Source organism: Musa acuminata, chromosome BXJ3-9 (assembly GCF_036884655.1).
Source record: "Musa acuminata AAA Group cultivar baxijiao chromosome BXJ3-9, Cavendish_Baxijiao_AAA, whole genome shotgun sequence".
Taxonomy (NCBI): Eukaryota; Viridiplantae; Streptophyta; class Magnoliopsida; order Zingiberales; family Musaceae; genus Musa; species Musa acuminata.
Window position 1 is genome coordinate 37079 of NC_088357.1, and position 13483 is coordinate 50561.

The 13483-nt window shown below is 33.8% G+C and overlaps 1 long non-coding RNA gene across 2 annotated transcripts in view; it reads left to right on the plus strand.

Annotated features, from left to right (window-relative positions):
- Positions 1 to 13390, plus strand: part of LOC135649333 (uncharacterized) — a 33151-nt gene extending 19761 nt beyond the window's left edge. Inside the window, exons 4-5 of one of the 2 annotated variants that reach the window (XR_010501236.1) lie at positions 4135 to 4194; positions 13011 to 13390. This is a non-coding gene — a long non-coding RNA (uncharacterized LOC135649333). The remainder of the gene's footprint in view (positions 1 to 4134; positions 4195 to 13010) is intronic. The other variant, XR_010501235.1, reaches the window with a different exon arrangement.
- The last annotated feature ends 93 nt before the right edge of the window (positions 13391 to 13483 follow it).

A 13483-nucleotide genomic window follows, 5' to 3' on the forward strand; every position in this document is an offset into this window, starting at 1 on the left:
TTGTTGAGCACTCACATATGAAACTATACTTACAACCAGTGATTTAAAAAGCGCTAGGCGCCACGGTCTAAAAACACCCGACACACTAGGCAAAGAAAATAGGGTATAAAATCACAATGTCACGTTAACAAAAAGTCTAAAAAATCAAACCAATAAAATTTTACATTAAATCTATAGAGTTGCTCTGTACATTTACAATTTTATTCTGAAACCTAAAAATAATTTTAAATAAATAAAAATTAATAGTATTAAAATTAAAAATAATATATTATTGATCTAATAAATAAAAATAATGTTATTAGTATATAGTTAGTAGTATACTGTTAACAGTATAGTGAGAAGAGTGTGAGAAGATCGAGGCTATAGAGGCAATAGCTGCAGTAGTAGTCGGTAGTGACACCGGGAACGGCGACAGTGGTCGTGATAGCAGCGGCAAGCGACGATTGTGGCAACAGCGAGCAGTCGGCGTGTAATGATTGTGGTAGCGACAAGTAGCAACAGTAGCGGCAAGCAACGATAATGGAAGCGGCAGAAGAGAAGAAATCTTGATGGCAAAATCGTGAGAGCTAGGGTTGGGATTCTTTACCCATCACAAGAGTATAAAGTATATTTTTACCTAGAAAGGGTCAAATACAAGATCATGGTGACATATAGAAATTTTAAAGGATTATGATTGTACCTTCTGTTATCACTTAGGTAAGGCCAATATTGTAGTTTATACAGGTAGTAGAAAATGTAGTAGTTTTATGACTAATCTCATGGTTAAGCAATGGAAATCAATGGAAAAAATTATGACCTTGAGGTTTTGAGGATAGTACGAGACTCTAAAATTTTGATAGCCTCTATCAAGGTTCTATCTTATCTTATTCGAAAAATTAAAGAACGACAATTACAAGATCCACGTTTAGTCTACTTGAGGAATGAAGTACAAATCGATGAAAGATTTCTTTGATATCTTTTAGGAATCTAGGATGCCAAGGACATCTGGTCGTCTTGAGGAATGAAGTACAAATTGTAGTGAAGTCGAATTTTTAAATTTTATAGGATGACTTTTTGACATTTGAGATAGTGTATGTTCGAAATGACCCATATTATGATTTGAAAATTATGAGAAATGGGTTGGACTCAATGATATTGATGGCCTCTATCTATTTGCTATCTGATCTCATTCAACAAGACAGTTGATACATTTGATTTGCAAAATTATATTAAGATTTAGTAAATTATATAGAAATCGATGAAAAATTTCTTTGATATCTTTTAGGGATCTAGGATTCATCTGGTCGTCTCGAGGAATCAAGTACGAATGGCAGTGAAGTCGAATTTTTAAATTTTAAAGGATAGTTTATTGACATTTGGGATGGATTTTATGATGTGGTTTCGTTTAGATGAGTTGGCGTTGGATTTTATGAATCTTTGAGTGTTGTATCGTTTGATTATAACTACCAAGTCTTATGAATTGTGGATTATGGGTGTGAATTATGACTTGAATGATTTTTAGTGTCCTCAAATTTAATTTGGAATTCGCATAAGATTGTTGACTGAATTTTAATATTATGGATTTTAACACATGGTCACACCTCCTGAATGTGATAAATCGGGGAGCGTGACAGAGGTGGTATCAGAGCTTTATTTGAGGATCACTATAAGATAGTTAATACATTTTATTTGCAAAATTATATTGAGATTTAGTAAATTACATAGAAATCGATGAAAAATTTCATTGATATCTTTTAGGGATCTAGGATGCATCTGGTCGTCTTGAGGAATGAAGTACGAATGGCAGGGAAGTCGAATTTTTAAATTTTAGAGGATTGCTTATTGACATTTGGGATGGATTTTATGATGTGGTTTCGTTTAGATGAGTTGGCTTTGGATTTTATGAATCTTTGAGTGTTGTGTCATATGATTATAACTACCAAGTCTTAGAATTGTGGATTATGGGTGTGAATTATGACCTGGATGATTTTTATTGTCCTCAAATTTAGTTTGGATTTCGTATTAGATTGTTGACTGAATTTTAATAATAAGGATTTTAAGACAAGGTTACACCTCCTGAATGTTATAAATCGGGGAGCGTGACAGAGGTGGTATCAGAGCATTTTTTGAGGATCACTATAAGATAGTTGATACAATTGATTTGCAAAATTATATTGAGATTTAGCAAATTACATAGAAATCGATGAAAAATTTCTTTGATATCTTTTAGGGATCTCGGATGCATCTGGTCACCTTAAGGAATGAAGTACGAATGGCAGTGAAGTCGAATTTTTAAATTTTTAAGGATGGCTTATTGACATTTGGGATGGATTTTATGATGTGGTTTCGTTTAGATGAGTTGGCTTTGGATTTTATGAATATTTGAGTGTTGTGTCGTACGAATATAACTACCAAGTCTTATGAATTGTGGATTATAGGTGTGAATTATGACATTAATGATTTTTATTGTCCTCAAATTTAGTTTGGATTTCGTATTAGATTGTTGACTGAATTTTAATAATATGGATTTTAAGACAAGGTTACACCTCCTGAATGTGATAAATCGGGGAGCGTGACAGAGGTGGTATCAGAGCATTATTTGAGAATCACTATAAGATAGTTGATACATTTGATTTTCAAAATTATATTAAGATTTCGTAAATTACATAGAAATCGATGAAAATTTTATTTGATATCTTTTAGGGATCTAGGATGCATCTGGTCGTCTTGAGGAATGAAGTACCAATGGCATTGAAGTCGAATTTTTAAATTTTAGAGGATGGCTTATTGACATTTGGGATCGATTTTATGATGTGGTTTCGTTTAGATGAGTTGGCTTTGGATTTTATGAATCTTTGAGTGTTGTGTCGTATGATTATAACTACCAAGTCTTATGAATTGTGGATTGTGGGTGTGAATAATGACTTGAATGTTTTTTAGTGTCCTCAAATTTAGTTTAGAATTCGTATTACATTGTTGACTGAATTTTAATATTATGGATTTTAAGACAAGGTCAAACCTCCTGAATGTGATAAATCGGGGAGCGTGACAGAGGTGGTATCAGAGCATTATTTGAGGATCACTATAAGATAGTTGATACATTTGATTTGCAAAATTATATTGAGATTTAGTAAATTACATAGAAATCGATGAAAATTTTATTTGATATCTTTTAGGGATCTAGGATGCATCTGGTCGTCTTGAGGAATGAAGTACGAATGGCAATGAAGTCGAATTTTTAAATTTTAGAGGATGGCTTAATGACATTTGGGATCGATTTTATGATGTGGTTTCGTTTAGATGAGTTGGCTTTGGATTTTATGAATCTTTGAGTGTTGTGTCGTATGAATATAACTACCAAGTCTTATGAATTGTGGATTATGGGTGTGAATTATTACATAAATGATTTTTAGTGTCCTCAAATTTAGTTTGGATTTCGTATTACATTGTTGACTTAATTTTCATATTAGATTGTTGACTGAATTTTAATAATATGGATTTTAAGACAAGGTCACACCTCCTGAATGTGATAAATCGGGGAGCGTGACAAAGGTGGTATCAGAGCATTATTTGAGGATCACTATAAGATAGTTGATACATTTGATTTGCCAAATCTTTTAGGGATCTAAGATGCATCTGGTCGTCTTGAGGAATGAAGTACGAATGGCAGGGAAGTCGAATTTTTAAATTTTAGATGATGGCTTATTGACATTTGGGATGGATTTTATGATGTGGTTTCGTTTAGATGAGTTGGCTTTGGATTTTATGAATCTTTGAGTGTTGTGTCGTATGATTATAACTACCAAGTCTTATGAATTGTATGATCAAGATGTATGCCGATAAGGTCATCACCAGAAGGAAGAGGCCCATCAAGGAGCACCTCAACGATGGCACTATAATGGCCATTTTGGGCCATGTTGTTGAACGCCAAAAGGCTCGGCAGGGGACCCTATCGGACCTTTCTTGTTATCGCCAAGAAGTGGGAGACCGAAATCAGATTCTTTTTATGGAAGAAACTTCTCTTGATCCCCTTAGATTTTATCCTTAACCACTCTTGTATATAAGATTTTGGGTGTTTTTAATGTTTATAACTAGGCTTAGGGTTTTTTCTTTGGTTTTTTGTTCAGATTTTGATTTTGATTTTTTTTTTTGTAGGCATCAAGTGCCAGGCAAATCAGGTGTGGGTGATGATTTAGGTGTACACTATGTCTTGCGGTAAGCATCACGTCTTGAACTTGAGTGATTTTATTTGTTCTTTGTTTTCTTCTTTTTAACAACTATATTGTATGGCTTTCTCTTTCATGAGAAATTGGGTAACAACAAATTAATGGGACTTTTCAGAGTTTGATGTAAATGGATCTTGAAATTTTTTACTATGTTCCATATGATAATATTAATTACTCATTTGGTTGCATTCACTTGTTCACAAACATTGGTTTAGCAACAGTTCATTCTATAACATGACTAGCACTAATTTTGAGGTCATTTTATGTTCCACTCATCGTCATATAGTGGTGTAATGCTGGAATACTACCTGAATGGTTCTAAATTCTAACAAAAGGATGTACTTATATCTGATGTCTTAAATGCGAAGAAAATATGTGTTTGTCAATTTGTTGTAATATCATTCTATTTTCTAATTATCTATTTTCTAATTTGTTGTAATATGGGACTTTTCAGAGTTTGATGTAAATGGATCTTGAAATTTTTTACTATGTTCCATATGATAATATTAATTACTCATTTGGTTGCATTCACTTGTTCACAAACATTGGTTTAGCAACAGTTCATTCTATAACATGACTAGCACTAATTTTGAGGTCATTTTATGTTCCACTCATCGTCATATAGTGGTGTAATGCTGGAATACTACCTGAAGGGTTCTAAATTCTAACAAAAGGATGTACTTATATTTGTTGTCTTAAATGCGAAGAAAATATGTGTTTGTCAATTTGTTGTAATATCATTCTATTTTCTAATTATCTAAGCACATTTATAGGTGGTGATGTTACAACTTCTACAAGGTCTTTCATGTTTTCCGTTTCCTAATTTGCTGGTAGTAAATTGTTTTGTTATTATAAGCTTTTGTACCATTTGTAAGAATTATTTACCAACTTATTCAATTAGTGCTACTCAAAGTTATCCTTATCTTAAATTATAATATTTGTTTATTTTGTGAAAAAAGAAGCGACACTATGCACATAACAATAGCAATAAAACTAATTGGACTGTATAGTCTCATGATTATGTCTGTCTCTTGAAATATTGCATAGTTCTCCACTTTGCTTTTTCTTAATCTATTTATGGAAGCTCATGCCAACCTTAAATCTGTATTTGGGTCTCACTACTACAGCCTTGTGGTTCACATGGGTTTAGAAAATGGTTGAGTGTTGTGTTCCTTTCAATTCATTCTCTCTCTCTAAAATTGATGGAGGAATTAGATTGTGAAGAAGTTGGGAATTAAGGTTTCACACCAGCCTCTTGCAAATTGTAATTTTGAGTTAGATTGACATGCAATGTTTGTTAACTATTTAGACAAAGAAGACTTGCAAGTGTGGTTGGTACAAGACAATCAAGGTTATTTAGCTTGGACATGAAGGAGCTTTTGAGGGTCAACTAATCGATGATTTTTACATTCCTAAATTCACAAAAGTAGATAAGTCTTTATCATCTTAAAAAATGTTGAAGTTGCAATCTTCTATATTCATCAACATGCATTTGATGTAGATCATTATCTGCACATGTTAATTTATACCCGTGGATATATATATCATATACTTTATTTGACATGTAAAACCAAACAACAAGAATAGTGATTAAACTCGTAGGGTACTTTATGAAATTTTTTAATTAAAAAAATAAGGAGGTGGTACTTTCCATAACTTTGTAGAAGAATAAGTAGTTTTGCTGATTTGTTTATCTAGTGAGGATTAATATAGTCGAAGGGTCAGGCGCTAAAAGATACCAAAGTGCTAAAATACCCATGACATTAGTTGTGTGCTTAAGTGAAATTAGACACTCCCAAATATTAAATCTAAAATACATGATAAATTTAATCTTTTCCAAAACACTAGGAAGTGGCTGTGAGTTGTTATTAGTTGGCATGGGAAGAGGGAGGAGGTATGATAGAGGGTTGTCGGTTGGGACGGGTGATTGTGGGTTTATCGATTGGGAGGGGAAAAGGGGAAGAAGGACAAGGCATGAGATAGGGTTTTTCTTGATGGTGCTCTTAGCCTCTCTCAACATATTGAGGAGCTCAGGGAGAGTCACCTCAAGCTTGCTCATGTTTAAATTTATAATGAACTGAGAAAAGGAGTCTGGGAAGGTCTAAAGCATAAGATCTACACGCAGGTTATCCTCTAGGACCATTCCTAGACCCGTGAGCTTCTTTATCCACTCAATCATTTTACGCACATGGTTCTAAACCGGTATCCTCTAAGTCATCTTAGCGCTAAAGAGAATGAATCTTGCATTTATCTTTTTATGTTGTCTCTGTAACTCAGGAGTTATGAAGCTCAATATGTAATGCGGAGCAAGAGTGGAATCGTTTAAGTACCTCACGTAACAAGCGATCTCATCCTTACTTGCCCCTTCCTCAGGAGTGGGCATCATTGTGTCAAGGGTGTATGTGCTTTTCTCCATCATAAGAATGATTCTCTAGTTGCATAGCCAATCCATGTAATTTGGAGCAGTGAGGCGGTTGACATCATGTATGTCATGTAAGGGATTTAAAAGCGACATGCTTTTGACCAATAAAAAGATGTAGCAGAAAAATAAATATCTCGCAAAACACATAACTCCCTTCGATACGTGAATCAAAGACCCTCGGCATATCTCTAGTGGGGATCATGATCTAATCGGTGCCTTAATGTAACCTCACAGGACTCGACCAATCATAGTTAGCTCGAAATGGCATGCAACTTTGTCGATCATAACTCCTTATGATTCTTGTCCTATTCGGCCTTTGAAACATCATAGCCTGATTCGATGATATACCCTCGAGAGTCTCCCCTTACAAAGGCATTGTAAAATTTTACAAGAAAGAAAAGTTAAGCCTAGGGTTTATTGGACCTTTTGAGGTCATTGAGATGATTGGTTCTATTTCTTACAGGCTTTGCCTTGCAACCATCTTTATGTCACATCCATGATATATTTCATGTTTTAATGCTCAGAAGATATATATCATATTTCTCTCATGTCATTAAGTATGAGTTGATTGCAATCGAAAAAGACTTGTCTTACATAGAAGAGCCCACTCTGATCATTGATAAAAAAAGAGACAATCCTAAGAAATAGAGTCATGTCTCTCGTTAAAGTAATTTGGAAGCATCATTTACGATTGATAAGACGTGAGAACTAGAGGTAGAAATGAGGAAAGGTTATCCTCATCTTTTCGTCGAATTATGTATGACAAATTTAGAGGACTAAATTTTATTTTAAGGATGGGAGAGTGTAATATCTCTAATTTTTGAAAATTTTGTAAGGGCTTATTTGTAATGTAAGGACCTGTTTATAAATATAAGGATTGTTTAATAATTCTTTTGTAATAAATAATTTTATATTATAAGCTTATTGCCACGGACCTAAATGTGAACCTTAGCAATTTGATATGATTTATGAAAAATTCATATTAAGTTTTAAAAAAAATAGAGGACATGTGTCACTTGCTAACCTTCAAATGGTGCTAGTTATGTTTGTTCAATGGACACGTAAGCTTCTTTCAGGCATGTTTGCTATCTTGCAATACTTGTGTTAGTCAAACCTAAGTAATTAGAGGTGAAATTAAATGAAAATTTACTAAATGAGAGAAACTTGCTGCAACCAAAGTAGGCTTGATAAGAGAAGAGAAGAGGAATTGAAGTAGAAGTTTTGCTTTGGCTTGATGTTTTGGATCCATTCCTCACATTTGGTAATCAAATGTTTCCAAGGCTAGTGTTAAATGTTTTTGTTGTATAACTACACTTAGCGTCTAACTAAATGTTGATGGTAAATATGAATTTGTGTGTTTTGTAGAGGTTTTAAAGGACCTCTCATGTTTTGAATTTTGGAATGTTAAGTTTAATTTGTATAATTATACAAACTTGTGATAAATGTTTGTTTTGTGATTGTATGAATTCTCACACTTGTCGTTTTATGATGTAGTTATCGTTTAATTGAGTAGACTTTGGATTTTATGAATTATTGAGTGATGTGGTGTATAACTACATAGGCTTAAGAATTGTGGATTATGAGTGTCAATTATGACTTGATTTCTAGTGTCAATTATGACTTGATTGTCAATTATGACTTGATTTCTAGTGTCCTCAAATGTGGTTTAGATCCAAGATTATATTGTTGATTAAATTTTAATATTATGGATTTTAAGACAGGGTCACACCTCCTGAATGTGATCATTTGGGAGGCGTGATAGAGGTGGTAGCATAGCATGATTTGAGGATCACTGAGATATTTGATACATTTGATGTGCAAAATTATATTGAGGTTTAGTAATTATATAGTGATCGTTGAAAATTTTCTTTGATGTCTTTTAGGAATTTAGGATGATAAGGACTTCTGGTCCACTTGTTTCATCTTCCTCTGTTGAATCTATAGGGCCTTTCGATCTAGTGGGTCCCGTTGTCAGCTCTTTGCTCTCGTTTCAAGATGAGTCAGATTCGATGATATGCCCTCGAGGGTCTCCCTTTACAAAGGCATTATAAGATTTTAGAAGAAAGAAAAGTTAAGCCCAAGGTTTATTAGACATTTTGAGGTCATTGAGAGGATTAATTCTATTGCTTTCAGGCTTTGCCTTGAAATCAATTTTATGCCGCATCCATGATATATTTTATGTTTTAATGCTCAGAAAATATATACCAGATTTCTCTCATATCATCAAGTATGATTCGATTGTGAAAGTCTTATCTTAAATGGAAGAGCTCACTCAGACCATTGATAAGAAAGAGATCTTAAGAAATAGAATTATTCGTCTTGTTAAAGAAATTTAGAAGCATTATTTTATGGATGATACGACCTGGGAACTAGAAGAAGAAATGAAGAAAGGCTATCCTTATCTTTTTGTCGAGGGAGGTATGACAAATTTAGATGACTAAAATTTTCTTTTAAAGAGGGCAGGGTGAAATATCTCTCATTTTTTAAAATTTGTCACCTTCCAAATCCTTGTGTTAGCCAAACCTAAGTAATTTGAGGTGAAATTAATTGAAAATTACCAAATGAGAGAAACTTGCTACAACCATCGTAGGCTTGATAAGAGAAAAGAAAAGAAATTGAAATAGAAGTTTTGCTTTGGCTTGATGTCACATCCATGATATATTTCATGTTTTAATGCTCAAAAATACATACCAGATTCCTCTCATATCATTAAGTTTCAGTCGATTGCAATTGAAAAAGACTTAGTCTTACAAGGAAGAGCCCACTCAGACCATTGATAAGAAAGAGAAGATTCTACGAAATAGAATCATTCCTCTTGTTAAAGTAATTTGGAAGTATCATTTCACGGATGATACGACCTAGGAACTATAGGAAGAAATGAAGAAAGATTATCCCTGTCTGTTCGTCGAAGGTGGTATGGCAAATTTAGAGGTCTAAATTTTCCTTTTAAGAAGGGTAGAGTGTAATATCTCTCATTTTTAAAAATTTTATAGTGGCTTATTCATAATGTATTTATGACTTGAATGATTTTTAGTATCCTCAAATGTAGTTTGGATCATCGATTCTATTGTTAATTAATTTTTAATATTATATATTTTAAGACGGTCACACATCCCGAATGTGATAATTCGGGCAGCGTAACAGAGGAGGTATCGAAGTATGATTTGAGGATCACTGAGATATTTGACACATTTGATTTGTAAAATTATGTTGAGGTTTGGTAAATTATTTAGAGATCGATGGAAATTTTCTTAAAGGACTTTTAGGAATCTAGGACGACAAGGATATCTGGTCCTCTTGCTTCATTTTCTCATGGGTCCCATTGTCACCTTCATGCTTCCGCTGTGGCTCCTCATGTAATTGCATCATAATCACAGATACGCAGGCCGTAAAAATATTAATTAAATCAATAATCTTATGATTATTATAAGAAAATTATGATTTGAATATTATGATAAAAAAGCAAGACTCAATGATATTGATGGACTCTATCTAGTTGCAATATGAACTAATTCAACAAATTTAAAAAGGACAACTATGAGATCCACATTTAATCTACTTGAGAAACAAAGTAGAAAAGGGTTTAAAGTCGAATTTTCAAATTTTAGAGGATGGCCTATTGAGATTTGAGATAAAGTATGTGTTCCAAAAGACCCAGATATCAAGAACCAAATCCTAAATGATTGTTATAATTTAATGTACACCATGCATCTCGGTAGCACTGAGATGTATAGAGATCTCTAAATTCATTATTTGTGGGAAGGGATGAAGAAGGAGATAGTAATGTATGATTCAAAGTGTTTGACTTGTCAGCAAAACAAAGCAGAACACCAGAGACTAGAGTTATGTTGCAACCGTTAGATATTCTTGAATGGAAATGGAAATATGTTTCCATGGATTTTGTTTCAGGACTACCCAGAACCTCGAGAAAGCATGTTGTTATTTGGGTTATCAATGATCGGTTTACCAAACCTACAAATTTCCTATTGATAAATTTGACTTATTCTCTTGATAAGCTTGCATATTTATATATCAATGAAATAGTAATACTTCATGGTGTTCAAAAGAGATCATCTCTAATAGAGACTTCATAATTCTTTCAAGATTATGGAGAAGGTTACAAAAATATATTGCACTAAAGTCAAGTTTAGCACTGCTTGTCACTCTTAAACCGATGGTCAATCATAAAGAACCATTCAAACTCTTGAAGATTTGCTTAGAGCTTATATCATGGATTGGAAAGGTGATTGGTATTAAGATATGTCTCTTGTTGAATTTACTTAGAATAGTAGTTACCATTCGAGCATTCAAATGGCTCCTTATGAAGCTTTGTTTGGGTGAAGGTACAGAATACCTATATGTTGGGAGGAAGTTGGCGATAGAAAGTTGTTTGCACCAGACAATGTACAAGAGACTACTGAAAAGATTCGAGTTCTATTAATAAGTCTAAAGATTGCTCAAAGTCGCCATTAGAACTATGTTGACAATCGAAGACGAGATATTAAATTTCAAGTAGGTGATTTTCTATTCCTGAAGGTCTCCCCTTACAAAGGCAATGTAAGATTTTGGAAGAAAGAAAAGTTAAGCCTAAGGTTTATTGGACCTTTTGAGGTCATTGAGAGGATCGATTCTATTGCTTACAGGCTTTTCCTTGTAACCATCTTTATTTCACATCCATGATATATTTCATGTTTTATTACTCAGAAAATATATACCAGATTCCTCTCATATCTTCAAGTATGAGCCAGTTGCGATCGAAAAAGACTTGTCTTACATGGAGGAGCCTACTTAGGCCATTAATAAGAAAGAGAAGATCCTTATAAATAGCATCATTTTACGGATACGACATAGGAACTAGGGGAAGAAATGAAGAAAGGTTATCCTCATCTTTTCGTCGAAGGAGGTATTGAAAATTTCGAGGACTAAATTTTCTTTTATGTAGATGAGAGTGTAATATCTCTCATTTTTTAAAATTTTTTGAGTGCTTATTTGTAATGTAAGGACTTTTTTTTAAATATAAGGATTGTAGCTTGTTGACTGCACACTAGCAATTAGCAGTCCATTGCTTACAGCTTCATCAGATGCATAACATATGTATCACCTATGATCTATTTGCTGTATTTACTATAAGGTACTCTTTAGAGAAAAGTAATGAGGATAAACAAGCTCGTCCTGAACAGCCATATATTGGTGGAATAGCTTATGGCGGCTATGCACGAAAGATCATAATTTCCACTAATTCAAGCAAAATTTAGCTATTTCTCTGCATGCATGCTACACTTTTTAACTGGTTTTCAAGATTAACTTTCTTTTACCAAGTTTACAGTCATTTTTCTGATCAATAGCATTGCTACCTTGTATGTCTCAGAAATAGTTTCTTCCTAATTGGATTTTGGATCAACGTTCACGCATAGATCTGGTCAGTCAGGAATATATGTTTGTTGATTGGTTTCTTCTTCCTTTCTTCTTTTGATGAGTGTGGGGATTTAGAGATGTTCCCAAATTGCCATAAAATAATTCAAATCCATGGTCGAGTTGGTGAACAAACATGTATCATGATGCATAGTGTATTATATGGGACACTCAATATACATTCCAAGTAGATGTCTTCATTATATAATAGATTATTGGTCTAGATGGTGTGGGTCGACATTTTTATTACCCTATGTATGGACCTTGGGTGATTGGGTTGTAATATACACACAACTAGGAAATAAGTAAGATGCTCATTTTTGTCCGAGTGTTACAATGACACAAGCTAAAATTTAGAAGCTGCAATATTGAACTAACTGATGAAATGGTATGTAGAAAAAAAAAAGGGTCACTTAGGCAAGCATACAGTTGCTACTTTACATTGTATGTTCACATTATCCCTGGCTTTACAGCAAAGCTTGTTAGGCATAGATTTTTTATCAGTGAATATTGAAATCGTCCCTTACTGATAGATAGCAAAGAGGTCTAAATGATAAATCACTTATTTCTTGCTGTTAACCACCTTTCTATGGCCTGTAGTATATGTACATGTTGAGCCAGTGTCTTGACTCCCGAGCATGTCCCGATTTTTTTATTTGTGATGATTACTGAATTGAACAATTAGCATTATATTCAGCTTCTCTATTCTAATATGTCATCGATGCAGAATGTCTCCTCTTTAAGGTTTGCTATCAACAACGTTTGTTGTGTAATAAACTCCAAATTTTGCAAGTTTTTAAGTTTGGTCGAAAGGTTTAGATTCTGCATTGTAGTTGGGTTTCCATTTTAAGCAAAAAGAGAATAGCTTTTCAGCTTCTTGGTTTGGGGTTACTGGTTTAGGACTTGCACATTTTTCTTGGTTGTAGACTTTTCTGTTACGCAGAGTCATTACTAATGACAATGTGCTGCAGATTGTTGTAAAAATTTTGCACAAAATTCCCACCCAGCATGGTCTTGCACGCATAGAGGACCATCCGGAGTACCTAATGGAGGCAGTTAAAGAAGCTGTGACTTTAATAGGTCCTGTTAATGGCTATGCAGAGCTCAGATTTTGATGGTAACTGAGATTGGTTGTGAGATAAGTATATAATTTACAGGCATGACAGAGTATGCATGTCAGAACGGTCGTATGATGTGGTGTGCAGATGTTTATGGTGTTTTTGCTTATTGGAAGGGTTGAAGGAAAGCTAGTATTATTTTAGTTGACCGGACCCGTAGCGAGTCCGATCATCGATCGTCAGAATAAAGTTGCTCGACTCGGGCGATTTTGCGAAAATATATATATATACATATATTATTTTAGTCATCTTGTTATCTTCGCAGCATGAGGTAAGCTTACCCAACGGTTTTTTCACCCACGGTGGTATATATATATATATATATA